The following is an 18319-nucleotide window of genomic DNA, read 5'->3' on the forward strand; positions in this document are numbered from 1 at the left end:
TACTTTCATAGTAATATTAAAATTATAATTAAAAACAAGTCGTTGAAGAAACCCAGGAAGAAACCTTGTGCGGATTGCTGGAAAAGGAAGTGAGTCAAGTGGGTCTGCTTCTCTGGATCGGTTCACGTTTCGACTAGTTTCGATATTAGCAACACTTGAGAGTAGACTAGTTAAAAAAAAAGTCTGTCCGTGGATGCTAAGCAGGAATAACACTAAGTCGGAGAAAATGAGGATATCGCAGTATGGGAAAATTTCACCGCCGATAATCTCTCTGTTGAAGTGGCTGACACCTAAAGGGCTCGCGAAAATGGTCAACGGTATCGGGAGAAATACCGCAGCCGAGGAACTATCAGCACCAGCAAGCAGAAACGAGTACGAGTAGCGCCAAGAAGGGTAAGAAACCCCACGAAGGTGGTTGTAAAGTGATGTGAATCATTAGCAGCATGAGCACAATCCCTACTGATGTAGTACCTAACAGTTACCCCGGATGGATGAGGATCGCGAGATACAAGAGCTTAAGGATTAATCGGTAGGCTTAACTACTACAAACCAATCCGACCCTACCACGAGCCAGCAGGTAGCGGTGTCTGTTGAAGATTCCTTTTCCCAAAAAGGTATTTACTCAATTTGTTGAGCTAAGTTGATTGGTACACAAGACTCGGCCCTCCAGCCCTCGGCAAAATTCTTCGAAGTTTGAGGGTTTTTATACCTTTCTTTTATAGGAAACATGCACAATACTATTTATTCAAAACGGATCTAAACGTGTTTCAAATAAAGCAACAAAACGAGGCAGTACATATCAGTTTCAAAGTTCGAAACAAAACTACTTGAAATAATAAATCAAAACGGTCTACTGCGGATGTGATCGTTTCTGTTGCAATTCCACTTTGAAACTCCCATATGAATATGCCCTAAGGAATTTGAACTGTATAAAAACTAATACTTGCAAACCTGTGATTAAAACAAAAACCATTCTTGGTCACTGCTCTAACATAACTCAATCTCCTCACCCACCAAAATCTGCAACCAACCCCCGCTTTTATGTAAGCACAAACCCAGTAGAGTCCGCCCGTGCTTTAGAAATACTTACAGCATGTTATCAGATGCCTTAGTGATAAAAACGCATCACGTGTATCCAAAATATGACACGTGTGTGCCAATAGATTCTTCACCCTAGGTACCTACAAACTCGCCGAAAGCATTTTGACATGAGAATTTCATAGCATAAAAATAAATTATTTTTTCCCAACGCTAACTAACAAGCAGCACACACGTCGCTGAGCTCAATCCAAACCCACCCGTACTCGCTTGTTTCAAATCGCGCGCGTGATAAGCTTTGCATACAACAAATAAACGAGTGCGAATTCGAACATGGTTAACGGTGTTTAACCACTTATTGTACCGTCCGGACGCTATAGCCATGATGTTGTTCGTTTGGCAGGTGAGCGACGAATGATTCAAACGGACAGGCGGCACTTCTATTTATAACTTCACGTATTTGATTGAAGTTCTTAGGTGCCACATCCCCCATATTGATGGCTCTGGCTAACGAACGAGAGATCTGCGATTGACGGACAACTGCAATCATGCTGCTATGGAGCGAAAAAGCAACACAAGCGCTCTCAGTGTTTCGAATGGAATATGTTGCGAACCGTTTATTGTGGGTAGCAGATGCAACACAAAGTTTCATTCTCTCGGAATTAACTTCATCTGAAAAAAAAATGAAATAAGTTTGAGGTTTGGGTTTGAGACTAAAATTAAGAGCGTTTGAGGTAAAATCAAGAACGCTTCCCAAACTCTTCAAAATTAAGGGCAAGTCCTTTAAAATAAGGACGGTTGGTAATAATTATCATTGCATTGTACAATGAACATTTCAAAATCGAAATTCTGCACCCCATCACAATTTTTTTTCTGGATCCGCCCCTGGAAACGTAGATAGGAAGTATATTTATCGACCGGCATATTTGCCGCATAACGAGACATCTCTGATGGTTCAAGTGCGTTGTATCATACTGTTGTCGGAATTGGCTTCCGCTCATAATGAGCAAAGATGCAAATACCCATCAGATTTCGATCTTGTGGAGTACATATAAATCTACATGTTCCGAGAGTAGGGAACCGACCAACTTTTGCGGGGTCTGGTAGAGTTGAGGTGTTAGACATAACGCTTTGCTCCGAATGAGTTTCGCTTGAGCTAATCAATTGGGAGTTCTAAAGTAATCATCTCAATTTGATTATAAATAAATATTTTCGATCTGCTTGATGTAACCTTAATTGTCGTGACCTATCGTACTCCTAAACATACAAGCTGGGACATCTTCATGGAAAACTCGTTCATAGTAGCATCTTACGAAGAAGCTGCTTCGTTTCGTACTGCCATATTGTCAAGCGAACTCTCTGGCGAAGGGCTAAGTTTGAAAGAATGATGTAGGATATGAGCAAAGCCTGGAACTGATATCAGCGCGTGGACCCCAAGGCTGGACTGGAGTCACATTTCCACTAACAGAACCGTACAATGGGGTACAAATGTACCCTACGCCAACCTTGACACCTGCTTCCACGAAAGCTATAAGCAAACTGACCATGCCACCTTTTCCTACTCTTACTAGGAACTCTAAATTAAATTATGGTTAAGGTCCCAGGTCGGTAAATGACGAATTCTCGTCTTAAGCTTAACACGGCTTCAAATAAGGCTTGGGGTACATTTGTACCCCAGTGCAACATTCTAGGGTTAAAGCTGCTGTAGTATAGGGATATTTCCCCTCACAAGTATAGCCTGATTATAATGAAGAACGGATTGGTTTAGTTTTAGTTCAGGTTTTGCCGAGATGGTCTTAATGGTAATACCTATATTGTCAACGTCATAGAGAATTATTTCCGATTGGAAGTCGCTATCTTGGATTTAAAAATGTCATTTCCATCATCTACTCACCAACCTCATCCGAAAATACCCATCTTGTTATGTTTGAATGCGAATAAATATGTCGACTATTACTCTAAATGACACTGAAACATCAGTTTACTAACTCTTCTTTTAGGTAATATTAGATTTACGTAACTTTTTTACGAACTAAATTGGAAATAATGATTTTTTTTACGAAACAAGGCTTTTTTTTTATTTCGATTATAGAGGTTTTAACCTTAGGGTCATTCGCCTCTTCGGGTTAGAAAAATCTCTTATGACAAATTTCTAACCCTATGTGCGGGGTCGGGACTCGAACCCAGGTGCGCTGCGTACAAGGCAATCGATTTACCAATACGCTACGCCCACCCCGAAAACAAGGCTTTATCAAAGGCAGAGCTCAATCTTTCGCACAGCGTGTCTTGTCATAAACCACCACAGTAGCCAACAGTGTTCCTAGAATATTTTTACTGTTTTTTTCTATGAAGTGGTCCCTTAATTAGTAAATTATTTTCGTATTATTCTTTTATCCGTAATAATCATGCTTGCTTTTCTTTGCAGTAGTTAAAATAATAATAATCGACGCACGTGTAAAATTGCTAGCATATCCGCCATACGAAGTAAGGTTTTTGGTACAGTTAAGGTGAGGCCTCGTTCAAGGAGAGACAGCGCGCATTGTTTTTAGAACTACCGGCACCTAATCCAGTGTCACATTCGGACATTTTTCGACACTCCAGCGATGCGCAAGGAGTCAGCTGATGATCTGCTTGTGTTGATCGATCGCTTCAAGTAGCAGAACTCCGTAGTGAAGAGCTGGGGTGAACCAGTAGAGCGATGATATGCCACACTACTTGTTTGAAAAATCTCCACAAAGTGACGTTTTCAGAATTTATAAATTCTACTTGGTTACTTAGATATAGCTAGAAACATGATGAGAAACATGATGAGTTTTTTTGCTTCAAATCACTATATCTAGGGTTTGGCTCAAGTTATATTGAAGTTTTAGACGGTTTTATATGGCATAAACATTTTCGAAAAAAAATTATACGAGTTGTTAGAAAAACACAGTTTTAGTTTTGAACTGGAAATAAAAGATATTTGGCAACACTGTAAACAGGAATAACAATTTTTTCTAGATTCCCTTACTCATTTCCTTTAAAATGCATTTCACCGAATGTTTATAGACCATATGAACCCAAAGATATGAATAAAAGTTAAAAAGTGATGATTTTTTTCTATGGAAAATTTTCCATGCACGATTATGACACGTCATACAAATTTTGTCATCAATACACGCCTACTTTTGTTTACATTCATAGTAAAAACTCGCAACATAGTCAACCGATCTTCGTAATATTTGAGAGATTAATGCAGAATAGATAGAAGCATCAATTGTCTTGTTTGGATTGTTTATACCATTTAGTTTCAAGATATTCAATCTCAAACTTTAAAAATCGTTTTTCTCGAAATGTGCTAAATGGCGCTTGTCATAAGATAGCACAACAGCGACGATACGTGACGATGGAAAATTTCCTCTTCCAGCGTCAGCAAGCCGAAGCCGTGCGACAAGTGCGGTGAGAGTCACTACCTGGACAGCTTTCCGGACTTCAGGAAACTCAATCAATCAGCCAACGGTTCGATCTGGTAAGACAGAAAAACCTTTGCAAGAACTGAATTCTCTTATTAAAAATGCAAAAATCAATTACAACAAAAACAAAATTAACATAAATGTATCAAGCGGTCAACTTTGGAGAAGTATCAAAAAACTTGGTGTCTCAAGCCGGGAAACGTCCTCAGAAAGTTGTGAATATTCTTCAAACGAAATTAATGAATACTTTTCTGCGAATTATACTACTGACGAAGGGCTTATCCAACACCGAGCAGGCATCGATGGTTGTGTATTCTTGTGTATGAGGTAACTAGAATAGCGAAAATTCTAAACTACTGCATATTTGATATCAACTATGTTTATACCAACCTAATTCTCGCATCGAACCAAGATCAGACTCGAGCGGGCATAGCGGAATTTGTACATTGAATGTCATGTACGCAGCTCACCTGGGTTCGAATCCCAACCCCGCACACAGGAATAGAGATTTGTTATAGGAAAATTCCTAACCTGAATGAAGAAGCGAATGACTTTAAGGTTAAAATATCTGTTATCGAAACAAAAATATGATCAGATTTGTAAGGGTTAAACAATTAAATGGTTTGAGTAGAAGTCATGAGGTTGTCTTCAAATTTCGCCAATTTGAATAGACTTTTTTGATTTATTGAATTTCCAATCTTCGAAAGCGCTGGATTAGTATCGAAAGTAATTATTGAAAGAAAAAAAACCCTGCTTGGGGTTGCCACACCGGTTTTGGGGGCGAATTCCGTGTCTTCGTTCAGGTAAATCTGAATGCGCCCGGAAGAATCCATTGGATTATTTTGCAATTTTGCGTTGCCCTTTTTACCAGGAATCGCTCAGCACCTCATCCTCGGGTTGCAGGCCCTAATTGTTAAGGAGGGCCCCTCTTGGCGTTGGCAAATATTATTTTAAAAGTGCCATTTGGGTTTACTTTACCCCATTGAACCTTCGCTTCAATGTTTCTCACAAAGATTCTCGAAAGAAACTGAAGTGTGATTTCACACCCCGTGTTTGTTTACTGAGGAGCAGAGCAAAGCTCGCTCGGGTTATCCTTCACAGCGAGAGTGGTTGGTGCTTTTGGATTCTTTGTGAATATCCGACAAAATGAACGTCAGTTACAACATCCAACTAAACCAACAAAACTGATAACAAATGCAAAAACATACAACTAAATGTGAACGGCACAGAAAGGTGGTGTGCTTTACCAAAACATTACTCTCTGCGGTGAATGTGAAGAAAATAAGATATTTTTTCTCCTAGTGCTACGAGCTACCAAGGAAATAAAACAGTGCATATTTATTTGTTTTAAAGCGTTTTATGCAATAAAAAGCAATGGAAGCGTCCCAAAATGCTGTCGAGTCGAGATCACTTTAGTTCGAAATTAAATTGATTTCAACGAATACCCATGTGTCTCTTGAAGTCTATCCCCTGCTTAGTAAAATTCTGCTGGTCAAAGTACCACTAGAGGCGGTAGCCCTATCTCTATTTGAGAGCTCAATTGGTCAAATGAATCATCAAAAACTCTTGATATACCAAAAGAATTCGAAATTAATCCAAAAATTTAAATTTAAAATTTTATATATTTGGTTTGCCGTTCATTGATACAAAATTATAAAAAAATCATATTCAGATACGAGATGATATATAAAAACATTTTTGTAAAGGAGTCACACTCAAATGACGTAGCTTTTTTCGGCGATTTTCGACTACCAATTCCCCCTAGCAAAGACGCCAGGGGTGGGAAAAAAATACGTTTAACAATTCTTTCACATACGGCCTTTTATCAACATTTTCATTATAACAGCAAATTGCGTACACAACAAGACCCTTTCGTGACGCGTGTAGTGTTAATAGTGTTGTTTTGAATTTTATATGTCATGGAGCATGAAAATAAGATCTCTCAGTTCACAATCCTACAGCTGCCAATGATTCTAAGAAGCATACGTTCAACTAAATTACTAAATTGTGTTTGATTGATTTCGAAGAGAAACTTTAACTCTGCTACCAAACTAAATCAACTAGTTAGCAAGATTAGCTAACTAAGTTAAATCTGCATACAATTTTTTTTTTTCGTTTTGGAGGAGTGAGCGTGAGATTTTGAACGTCGCTTCCTGAACGTAACGATTTTATTTTTATTTTTGAACTATTTTCTAGAAATCTGTTACAACATTCTTGTAAAATATTTTAAGGTATGCTAACACACCAACACAAATAAAAGAATAATTCATGTTTTATAGGATTATGAATGTTTTCGAATCCAGCATAGCGTAAAATCCAACCAAAACCCTTATTTGAAATTTGATCCATGTTTCTCATTTTTTATTCCTACATGGATTTTTTTATTTTGTTAAAATTTTATTGATCTATTTTTTCAAGTTGTGGATTGTGCTTGTATTTCTACAATTGTAAGATTCTGTCTTTTTTATCTATTTGAATACTTTTATTTTTATTTTTTTTGCTTTTTTTCGCAATTTTTCGAGAAAATTCGGCTTTTTTTTTTTTCTTATTGTTTAATATTTTAATACCCTGCTTTTTTATTTGTTTCTTTTGTCATTCCATCTAATTTTTAGAATTTGTCTATTTACTACATTTATTCTTGTCATAGCCTTTTTCTATTTCCTTTTTTTCATATTTTTCTTAGCATTTCCAAAAGCAAATTTTACTTATTCAAATTCATTCCAATTTGTCTTATTGTTTATTTTTTTACCTTTCTCCTATTTTCTTCCTCATTTTCTAGGTTTTAGATTTCCATTTATCGTAGTTTTATTTTTTCCCATTGTTCATTTAATATAATTTTATTTATTTTTTATTCTATTCTATTCTATTCTAACCTTTACACAGCCTGTATTGAAAAGCATCCTGGAAAACACTACAGTTATTCTATAATGTTTTTCTTGTCAATATTAATACTTGAAGCATATTTTCATGTGTCGCAAATATTAAAACGGCCAGGCCTACTGTGCAGAGTTGGGTTTAAAGATGTTTCAAAATTACACGGTAATTAAATTATTCAATTAATGAATAATTTGATTAACGAATCATTTCGAATCTCAAAGGAGGAAGAAACGAGGACAACCGTACCAACCGTTTCCGTTTGAAGGGAATATGATAAATCGTTGGGAGTGACTTTGCTAAGAAGGTTAGTGTCACTCCTTTGGTCCTTTGGGATGGGACAGAGGTATTTACACCTTGCCCTGGCTAATATGCCTAGGATAAAGCGCCTTTGCTCGCTCATTACACTTTCATCCTAAAATTCTCGACAAACATATGATTAGGTTTATGATTAGGGCTCAACTGTCAAAATTCACCCTGGAGGACAATTCCGGACAAACCGCTAATCGTCCAATACAATCGTTGACATCATACAAAAGAGAAAAGTTTGCTCTTTCGTTGACTGCTATGCATCGTGCTTGGGTAATAACGGTTCCTTCAGAACTTTTCCTGAAAGTGAATTCCGACATCCGGCCTTTGAGCCTCAATCAGATATTTGTCAAGAATTGTGCTATTAAATTAGTATTTTTATATCATTAATAAAACAAGAAAAAAACATTCCTTTTGCATTCCAAGATCTCCATCCTGATGCTCTACACTATGAGAAACGTCATCAAAATGCATGATGTTATCCACACAATTTTCTTATTAATAAAGCGGCTTTCAATTTCACTGGGTCATATACAGAGCCGTAGCGTGCGGTTGGCCAGGTTGGCCCCGCCAATGGCGTCAGCCTCAGAGGAGCGCTGAAATCATGACCGGTATGCAGGGATCCTGGAAAATTGTAGACATTCGCCTACAAATTTTACAAAACAGCAATTTTTTTTTAAAAAGCAATAAAAAATATTGAATTTCTCAAAACACCGTTTTTTTAAAGCAATAAAAAATATTGAATTTCTCAAAATCGTCAAACAGTAAAGGCCGATAATAATAGGTACTGAAAAAACTGGTGATTTGAAAATCTTTTGTTCGGTTAAAACCTTAACATCTACCAACAAAATTTAACATGCAGACGAGTAAGAACGCTGCTGTCATATGTTTTGTTTAGTTTTATGACATTCAGTGTACTAACGTAAATCCAATTTGTCTTCAAATACTCAGCAAAATCGTCCAAATAGTAAAGTGTCATCATGAAATGATTAAAAACTTGATTTCTAGGGAAAGTTGCGGGGTGTCGGTTTTACCCATAATTCCCCTACTCCAGAAGCCCTACTGTAAAAGCGCACACCGCTGTGGTTTCTGAATAAAGAAACTAAACCCCCGTTAAAAAATCAGGTTTCTTCCGAAATTTTCGTCTAAACACATAAACAAAAAACGGTTCAGTTTATAAAGCAATTGTCCATGTGTGTAAAGTGTATAGATGACTATTAGGGTGGGGCATTGTTATATGGAAAAACGTAATCATAGCCACATCAACCGAGCACAGCACTTTTTTGGTTCCTTTTGGGGTCCCAAACAACTGTGCAAAATTTGGGGTCGATTGGTGTTGACTCGGCGTAGCGCATTGCGTTTGAAATTTGTATGGAGATTAGTATGGGAAAACCTACATTTTTGCATTTCTAATTCTACAGACTACAATTTTTCCTGTAGTGTGCCAACAAATAGATAGAAGTATAGTCCAGGATATGCTGAACAACTTTGCCGAAGGATGTATGGTGTTAGAATGTCTCTATGCCAAGTTATAGCTGTTCAAAGTTCGATACATCGAATTAAATGCCAAAAATCATTTTTATTGCCAACACTGCCGGTGTACCAATGGTATTTCATATAGCATTACAAAATAACATTATATATTTTAGTTCTACCACATTGGTATGTTTGAATGAATTATTCAAAAGCCTTAGATCAATTTCATGAGCGTAGGTAGTTGAGCAATAGGGCGTAGTGAGGGGGGATGGGGGAGGGATTTTAATATGTAGAAATTCGAACTGAAATGTTGGAATGTTCAGATGAATTATTTCAAAACAATTACACAATGTCCTACGCATAATAGTAACGATGAAATAAAACATACTGTATCCCCTTGACTTTTATCAATAGAAGTTACGTTACAGACTGAATCAACTGATGTCGAGTTGATATGTCAGAGGATTACATTTCGGTTTAATACGCATTATGATTTGATAGCATGCTCATTTCTATGCTGTTCGATCACGAGGCGTGAAGCTAATTTCTGGATATCAACATGAAATCCACCATCCCTACAACAATTTTTGCTTCAGGTGATCGAACAGCATCGAAATGAGCATCCCATCAAATCATAGTGCCTATTAAACTGAAATATAATCAATGCAATCCTCTGACATATCAACTCGACATCAGTTGGTTCAGTCAGTAACGTAACTTCTATTGATAAAAGTCAAGGCAAAGGGATACAGTATGTTTTATTTCATCGTTACTAATATGCGTAGGACATTGTGTAATTGCTTTGAAATAATTCATCTGAACATTCCAACTCGACAACATTTCAGTTCGAATTTCTACATATTAAAGTCCCCCCATCCCCCCTCATCCCTCACTACGCCCTATTGCTCAACAACCTACGCTCATGAAATTGATCTAAGGCTTTTGAATAATTCATTCAAACATACCAATGTGGTAAAACTAAAATATATAATGTTATTTCGGAATGCTATATGAAATACCATTGGTACACCGGCAGTGTTGGCAATAAAAATGATTTTTGGCATTTAATTCGATGTATCGAACTTTGAACAGCTATAACATGGCTTAGAGACATTCTAACACCATACATCCTTCGGCAAAGTTGTTCAGCATATCCTGGACTACACTTCTATCTATTTGTTTGCATACTAAAGGAAGAATTGTAGTCTGTATAATAAAGAATGCAACAATGTAGGTTTTCCCATACTAATCTCCATACAAATTTCAAACGCAATGCGCTACGCCGGGTCAACACCAATCGACCACAAATTTTGCACAGATGTTTGGGACCCCAAAAGGAACCAAAAAAGTGCTGTGCTGAAAAAACGATCATTTTGTCCCACCCTAATGACTATACGCAGCGAGATATAACCAAACTGTCTACACTTTCTTACACATTTTTTAATATATTTGGAATGGATTTTTGAACTTACTTTGTCTCCGATTATCTTCTTGATGTAAATCATGAACGATAAACTAAATCTTACCCACCTTCTCACCGAAACCTGTGATGGATACTTGACTCGGTCAAACCTTCTGAACGGAATTCCCTCCAATATAGATCCATGACTCACAACCGTTGGCAAATTTGAAACACACAGGGACTACAAACTTCATCTCTCCGATCCGGAGCCAAACAGGACACAATCTAACTCAATATAATATTTTTACCACACTTTGCACAATTTTAAAATTTTCTTTGGAGGAAAAATCACGATCGACTCATATAATTTTATTTATTTTTTATACCTTTTTCTTAAGATTTAATTTGTTATTGTTATTTTTTCATGTTTTCCATTTAACCTATTTTGAAAGTACATTTTCTGTTGACCATTTTCCTATACGTTAACGTTGATTTTTTTTATTTTCCTAATAAAACATTTGATTTATCTTTTCTTGATACTATGCGCACTATTTCTTAATTTTACATTTAGTTCATTGTTTGAATTTATTTCAAATTTCCTTTCTAGTGATTTTTAAATTATTTAAATAATATCCATTTTATTCATTGTTTTCGGGTTGATTTCTTCATTTTTGTGTTTCTATAGTATACCATGTTGGCTTTTTTCTACTATTTTTTGATTCCCATTTTGTTTGGTTGCTTCGTTTTTGTTCAATACTTCCAATTTTCTTTACTTTTTCGTCTTTTCATCATTTCAATTTTTCAAAATTTTCTGGTTCGTCCATTTTTTTAAATTTCTCTATGGTTATTTTATTCTTGTCTTTTATATATACTCCTCTAGTTTTATGCATTCTTAATAATTTATTTATTTTTACTATTGCTTTAAATATGTCTTGTTTTAATGTTAAATAAATTTTATTAGTCTTGATTTATCGATTTTTTCAGTTTTATCCATCTTTTATATTAATGTTTGTATTCTTTTTAGTAGTTTTTTTTCACTTTCATTGATTCTAAAAAAATTTCCTACCTTCCTATCAATTTTTCATTATTTTCACTATTTGTTCAATAATGTTTGACTTTTTAATCTTCGCAATATGTTTTTCTAGTTTACAGTTTTCCTTTATCAATTTTTTATAGGTTTTGTTTTGGTTTTTCTCGATTAAACATTTTTTTACAATCGCCACTAATTTATTTATTTGGTTGATTTTGTTGTTTTTAGATCTTTTGTACATTCTTTTAATATTTAGTTTTCCTATTGCTTTTTTATCTTTTTCCGTTGATCGCCGTTTAGATATTTTTAATTTTTGTACAGACTACATTTTTAATCTTGCCATTTCATTACTTTTATAAATACTATTAACAAAAATGGCGCTTTTCAAAGTCACCAATACTGTCGAAGAGGTATTAAAAACTCCCAAAGTATAAAAAACTCTACGTTTTTTTCCTTCATTGGCACAACTAGAGCAAAAAATGGTACATAAACATAAAATTTCAGTGTACTGCACATAATATCTGTGAACTCCAATGGATTTAAAACATTGATTTTTTTTGTACTTAGGCAATACAGAGTTGTGGGGGCCCGTACGTTCGACCCCCTGGCCCGTATTTTCTCTCTGCGGCCCTGCATGTGAAGCTTGCAGATCCAACTTACTGGAGACATCTACATGATTCTGGGCGCCACCTATTTCTTTCAAGTTCTTCGATACGGCCGGATATCACTTGGAAAAGAGTTACCGCTTCTGCAGAATATAGAATTCGGGTGGGTCTCCGTCTCCGGAGAGTGTTTGTTGGAAATCTCCGATCACAGCGATCCAAGTAATTGCCTGTTTAGTAATCCCTGCACAATCGATGAATTGGTCAACTGATTCTGACGGTCTTCGTCGGGACGATACTGCGAGAAACATTTCGAACTATACGCCAGTGTCGACTTCTGAGACGAGTTAAGGACAGTATCGAGATCCGATTCTTCCATCGTCTTGAAATGGATATCCTCAACTTCATCGCCATGGAAAACGTTTGTAGCCAACCGATTTGCAGAAATATTTGAAATCATGTCTCATCCGAAGACAATTCAGCCGACGTCATTTCTCGAGGAATGGAAATCCTCGCCAGTGCACTGTGGTGGAACAGACCGCAGTGCTGAAACCAATATTCCCTCCTTAGCTAGCGAAGCACGTCGTCGTAGCGAATCCAAAATTAGACCAACCGGAGGTCCGACAGACTATTGCCCTCCCGCTCATGAGTGAAGAACCGTCGTTGATCGGTATTCCAATCTTTGTCATCTACTGTATATCGGCACACTTCTTCAACGTTTCGCCGATACCTGCCTCCACCGCCAAAATCACCAACCAATTATTGTCGGCCCGTGGACGGCTCTTGACATTGATCGCACTCTGCTCAACCTTGTCCGTCGCATACAAAAGCAGCACTTTTCCGGGAAAACCCGTAGGAAAAGTCCACCATAAATCCAAACTAAGGTATCTAAAACCCGACACTCGTACACGGCATTATTCGTGCCGGCGGCCGGCTTCACAATGCTGGAATATCTGTCGACGAGACACCCGATCGTTCTCCCCAAATATCGTCTCACCGAGATGATCGCCACGAGAGAATACTACAAGACGCTCCATACCGGTCCCAGCCTACTACTGTCCTCGCTGCGCCAAAGATTCTGGCTTCTCGGCGGACGGAACTTAGTTCGCAACATTATACACGGCTGCATGGTTTGCGCACGTGCCAAACCCAAACCGTTGCAGCAGGTGCAATCTGTTCGGATCAACCAGGCGTACCCGTTCCAGAATGTTGGCATTGATTTGGCTAGTCCAATGTATGTGAGAACGTCACTCCGAAATAAGCGATCACCATTCTTCAAGGCTTACATCACCGTTTACTTATGCATGGCTATCAAAGCCGTGCATTTGAACCTCGTGTCAGATCGGACCACCGGTAAATTCATGGCGAGCTTGCGAAGATTAGGCGAACTTCGTAGGTGCACATCGAGAACTAGCAGTACTGTAGAAGCTTTTCCAAGCCCAAGTTCACCAAGGTGCAAGGAAAATGCGCAGACGACGGAATACAGTTACACTTCATCCCACCTCACTCTCCCATATTCGGTGGGATCTGGGAATGTCTGGGAAAATGTGAAAGACTACGCTTCGCAAAATCCTCGGAAATGCGCACCTTACCGAATCAGAACTGCAAATCGCATTGGTTCAGGTCGAGTCAATGCTGAACTCTCGCCCAATCACGCTGTTGCCGGACAATCCTTTCGATGAACTTTGCCCTGACCCCAGGACATTTCCTGATTGGTCGTCCGCTGAATACGGTACCTGATCCAGATTGCCGCGAAGTTCTTGAATTCAGGTTGGTTGGTTCCATCGTTGCCCTCAAAGATGAGAAAACACCGCCGATGAAATGGCCCCTGGGATGACTGCTCAGCGTTCATCCCGACCCTGGCAGCCTTGTCCGTGTCGTCACCGGGAAGTCGACCTTCGCCATCGTTCAACGCGCCATCCCGAAGCTCTGCTTACTTCCGGTTGAAGATGCGCCACCTAGAGTAGTGATGAATACTCGGGGAAATGAGTCGCGAGACGAGTTCCTGGCTCAATCTCTGGGGAATCGAACAGTACGTGGTTTGTGTTGTGCAATGCGTGAACAGTAGCTTTTGTCAGGTTTTTTTTCTTATTAATTTTTACGAGATTATTTCGAATTTATCCTTTCCTAGTGTGTCTTCTGCAAAAATAATATTTGGGTTAACAGATCTAGACATTTTCTCGTTATTTGCCATCACGATAGTCCTGAAACGTGGCCAGACTGCCCAATATTTCTAAAACTTTGATATGGCATTGGGCCGGAGTCTCGAAGGTTGCGGGTTCGAATTCTGCTTCTGGGGGATTTTTTTTCACATAATTGCTTTCGTTCCACTCGCCATTTCAATCAGTTTTTCCCGTTGGATACCACCAAAAAATCTTACATAACGGATTGGTCTTTTTCAAGACCATGCGAGTCGCGCGCGCATACTAATCCATATCGTGGGAGGTAGCTCTGGCAGATGATACCACATAAGTACGGATGGTGTTAGGAGGATGGTAAGAGTTAACTCGATAGCCAAGTGGCAATAAGTTGGGATAACGCAAAGAACGGAACATGGACCTACCAGCTGATTCCGAATGTATCTTTGTGGGCAAACAGAAGGCATGAAGAGATATACTTGCACCTGACGCAGTACATCAAATCACGGTTGCTTCAGGAAGTATCTGCATCGGTTCGGCTACGCTCCTTCACCTATATCTTTGAAGAATAAATTCTCCAAAGAACTTTTCAGTTAATCAGTTAATAACCTTCGATCAATTAATCGCACCCAATCAATGCTGCACATATTTTGTCACACTTAAAAAAAGTTTTGCATTATATTTTGGAATGGATAACCTTGTCACACTTTTGCAACAATCGAGGAATGAAATATTGTTTCGTGTTTTTTGCAGAAAAATCATTTTTTGGGTTTAATGTTTGATAATTCGGTACGTCACTTTCCAGGCATCACAATTTTCCTTAGCCGCCCTCTCCTAATCAGATGCTGTTACAAACCGCTCGCAATGAGTCACTCTTCACCTTTTCTTACCCGGTGCAATATCGAATGCAATATCAGCACCTATTTATTTTTCTCTCATTTTCAATACTTGGTAAACTTGACTGTATCAATGTCAGAACACGTAAATAAGACGAATCTAATTAGGGCCGTTGGCAAAAAAACATGTAACATTAAACCGTTTGTCCCCGATGGGGTTACGTAATTCCACTGTGACAACGAAATGCAACTTTCGGACGCGGTAAATCTCCTCCACCGGTCGTCGTAGAATTAGAAGAAACTTCATACGTAAAGCCGAGACGTGTCATGCTGAGCTACCGGTTCCCTCGGTTCCAAACCCCGTACCACCTCGTGGAAGCACACCTCACTAGACCAGCATCCCAAGGAAATTGTCAACTGCTATCACAATGGGAACATCTCCCCGGTGACGAAGCAAGCTGCGGACACGGCATTCGATCATTATTAGCTACTTACGTAGAGTACAAAAAAGGCCGCATATACCGACAAGAAAATGAATGAAATCTGCCGAATCAACGGACGACGATCAGTTTGACACCGAATCGTTGAATTTGATTAAATAAACAAGCAGTCGGACGTAGAGAGAAAGAGACGAACAGATTCTGCGAAAACGAGTTGTTCCTCTATGATGTGTAATAAAAATTCCGTGCGGATATGAGATGAGCGCCGGGCCGGGTGCGAGATTGGTCAGGGTATCTGGCCTGACCAGACCCGGCGAGTAAGGGGACGCATATAGGCAAGCTTCTTTATTTCATGTGTCAGCAGCCCTACTTGCGAGGTGACGATTGTAATAACAAACAATGGACTACCAGCATCGATGAGCTCCCATGTATTCAGATGTGATCGTATTTTCACGAATACGCCTAGAAACTGGAGAGATCAATGAATAACCGTAAAAGTTTCCAACATGTTTGTTTCCATGGCAGCTGTCGGCAGCGTCAAAATTTGTTGCGAAACCGCCAACTTTGATGCGTTTTAGTTAACGTTAAAAGACAACAACATATCTTAAAGGACAGATAGTGAAAATTACCTCTTAATCCCATTACATCAACGTAATGACCATCGGATGAAAATCAATGTATAAACAATTACAGGTACAAAAAATCGATTGAATTCTGTAACGATATAATTACAATGCAATTCGGAAAATTGATACCTACCAGCGAACCAGTTGCGGCAACATTCCTTAATTATGCAAAATGGTTTCAGTTCGGGTTTTCAAGTGACGCATAATTGCCTTCAGATCCAGGCGTGGCGGGTTCGATTTTTATCCTGAATAAATATCCACAGTCTAACGCATTTTTAGTACAAATAATCTAGGACGGTCAATCGTGGTTGGTCATGCTCTAACAGGATGCTAAATATATATAAGTGAGGTGACTTATCCATAAGTAGAGCACTTCGAACGACCGCCAAAGTCAGCAAGGGTCCTGAGAAAATCAAGACCGGATCGAGTAGCACGCATTCGCACAGGCGTAGTAGCAACACAATCAAGTGCACAGCAGTTGGCGCAGGTAGGTTGACCTTTTTTTTTCTTGGTTTCATATGAATTTATGGCCTACTGTACTGCCTGTATCCAATCAACGAATCTGGCTGCATGGCAACGCTTTAATGGATTGAACAGCAAATTACGTGTCGCGCCACCTCGTTCTAGCACGAGGGGCAACTTCGTACAATTAATTATTCAAAGTACTCGATATTCGGTTCGCACTTTACCCGAGACAGCTTCATGTGCATCGAAAAAATTTGCATCTCTGCGTTTGAACAAGCAGCATGTCATCATGTTTACCTTACGATTTCGTAATTAAATCATAGGTACATATAACTAAAGCGATGAATATGGGTACACACGTTTAACACATATACGACAGAGCGGTTGCTGCAAATAGAAGAAGTCTTAGGTTCAGGCAGAGGGTGTGATAATTAGAACAGTCAACATTTGATAAGAAAAGAAGAGCAGGGAAACTGTCCGGTTTCTCGTCGTACTTTCGTCATAATGTCGTGTAGTTGACGGAGCTCGTTCGGTTGAATTTTCTATCGAAAAAAAAATCTGATTGTCTCCGGTACTTTGCGTTCCTCCAGTAAGGCAGAAGGAGCAATTTTAAAGCAGTTTCCTCTAGGGACGAATCATATAGAATGTTTTGGCAACGCATGTTTAGATATTTAATGGCAACAATATTATCAGAAGAAAGTTTCTATTTTTCAAGAACTGGTGGATGAACAGACCGATATTACCGGTTATAAGGGCCGTAGTATTGTCTTCTGGCACCCTTGGTGTTATCTTTGGCTTCCTTTTTCAGTCCGACCTTCGACCAATAATTTAGTGTGTACCGGATTTATCCTCACTGATGGGATTTTCGATTGATGTATAGTGAGTGCACTGGTTTTGCACTTTCTAGCAGAAGTGTCAATGGAACGTACCCAGTTTTCTGCACTTCTGCTAGAAAGTGCAAAAATGGTGCAGTTCCAATGCACTCCACTACACCGGTATCAATGAATCAAAAATCCTTTTAGCTTATAAAGCAAAAAAAATCAGCGATCTCGTAAGTCTGGTGTAGTAGGCGGGGGTCGAATCGGCCAGCAGTACGATGCGGGTCTGCGCAGGTAAAATGAAGTTGTTGGAAGTTGCTGCCTGTAAAGAAATTCAACCGGCAAATAATGCATATTACAATATCCTTAAATAAAGGCTTCTAAACTGAAAAATCAACAATTTTATATACAGAAGTGAATACAACAGAAGTTGTGTAACATTTCACCGATATAAACTGAATGATCAGTCAAAGCAATGAGAACTGACATACAAGTCAAGTTTTCAATGTGTGTAAGAAATAAAACTGTCGTCTTGAAATGTCACTAGCAAGTAGCAACTTGCCACTAGCCGGCGCTACGATCGGTAAGCAAACGGGCTATACGGGCGTTGTGTGCAAACTTGGATACAAAGGAGATTCATGCATGCGAACCTGTATGCGATGGTGATTTTCAATGTATTTTCATTTAAATGTTTACAGAGGTTTTTTCTAGCTTATATGTCTGTTCTCTGTGGTAAAAGATCTCTTATTTATAGATAATACCATAAGAACGTGTGCTGACTTGATAAGGCAGTTTCGGTTTAAAACCGTTGAG

This window comes from Topomyia yanbarensis, chromosome 2 (assembly GCF_030247195.1).
Source record: "Topomyia yanbarensis strain Yona2022 chromosome 2, ASM3024719v1, whole genome shotgun sequence".
NCBI lineage: Eukaryota > Metazoa > Arthropoda > Insecta > Diptera > Culicidae > Topomyia > Topomyia yanbarensis.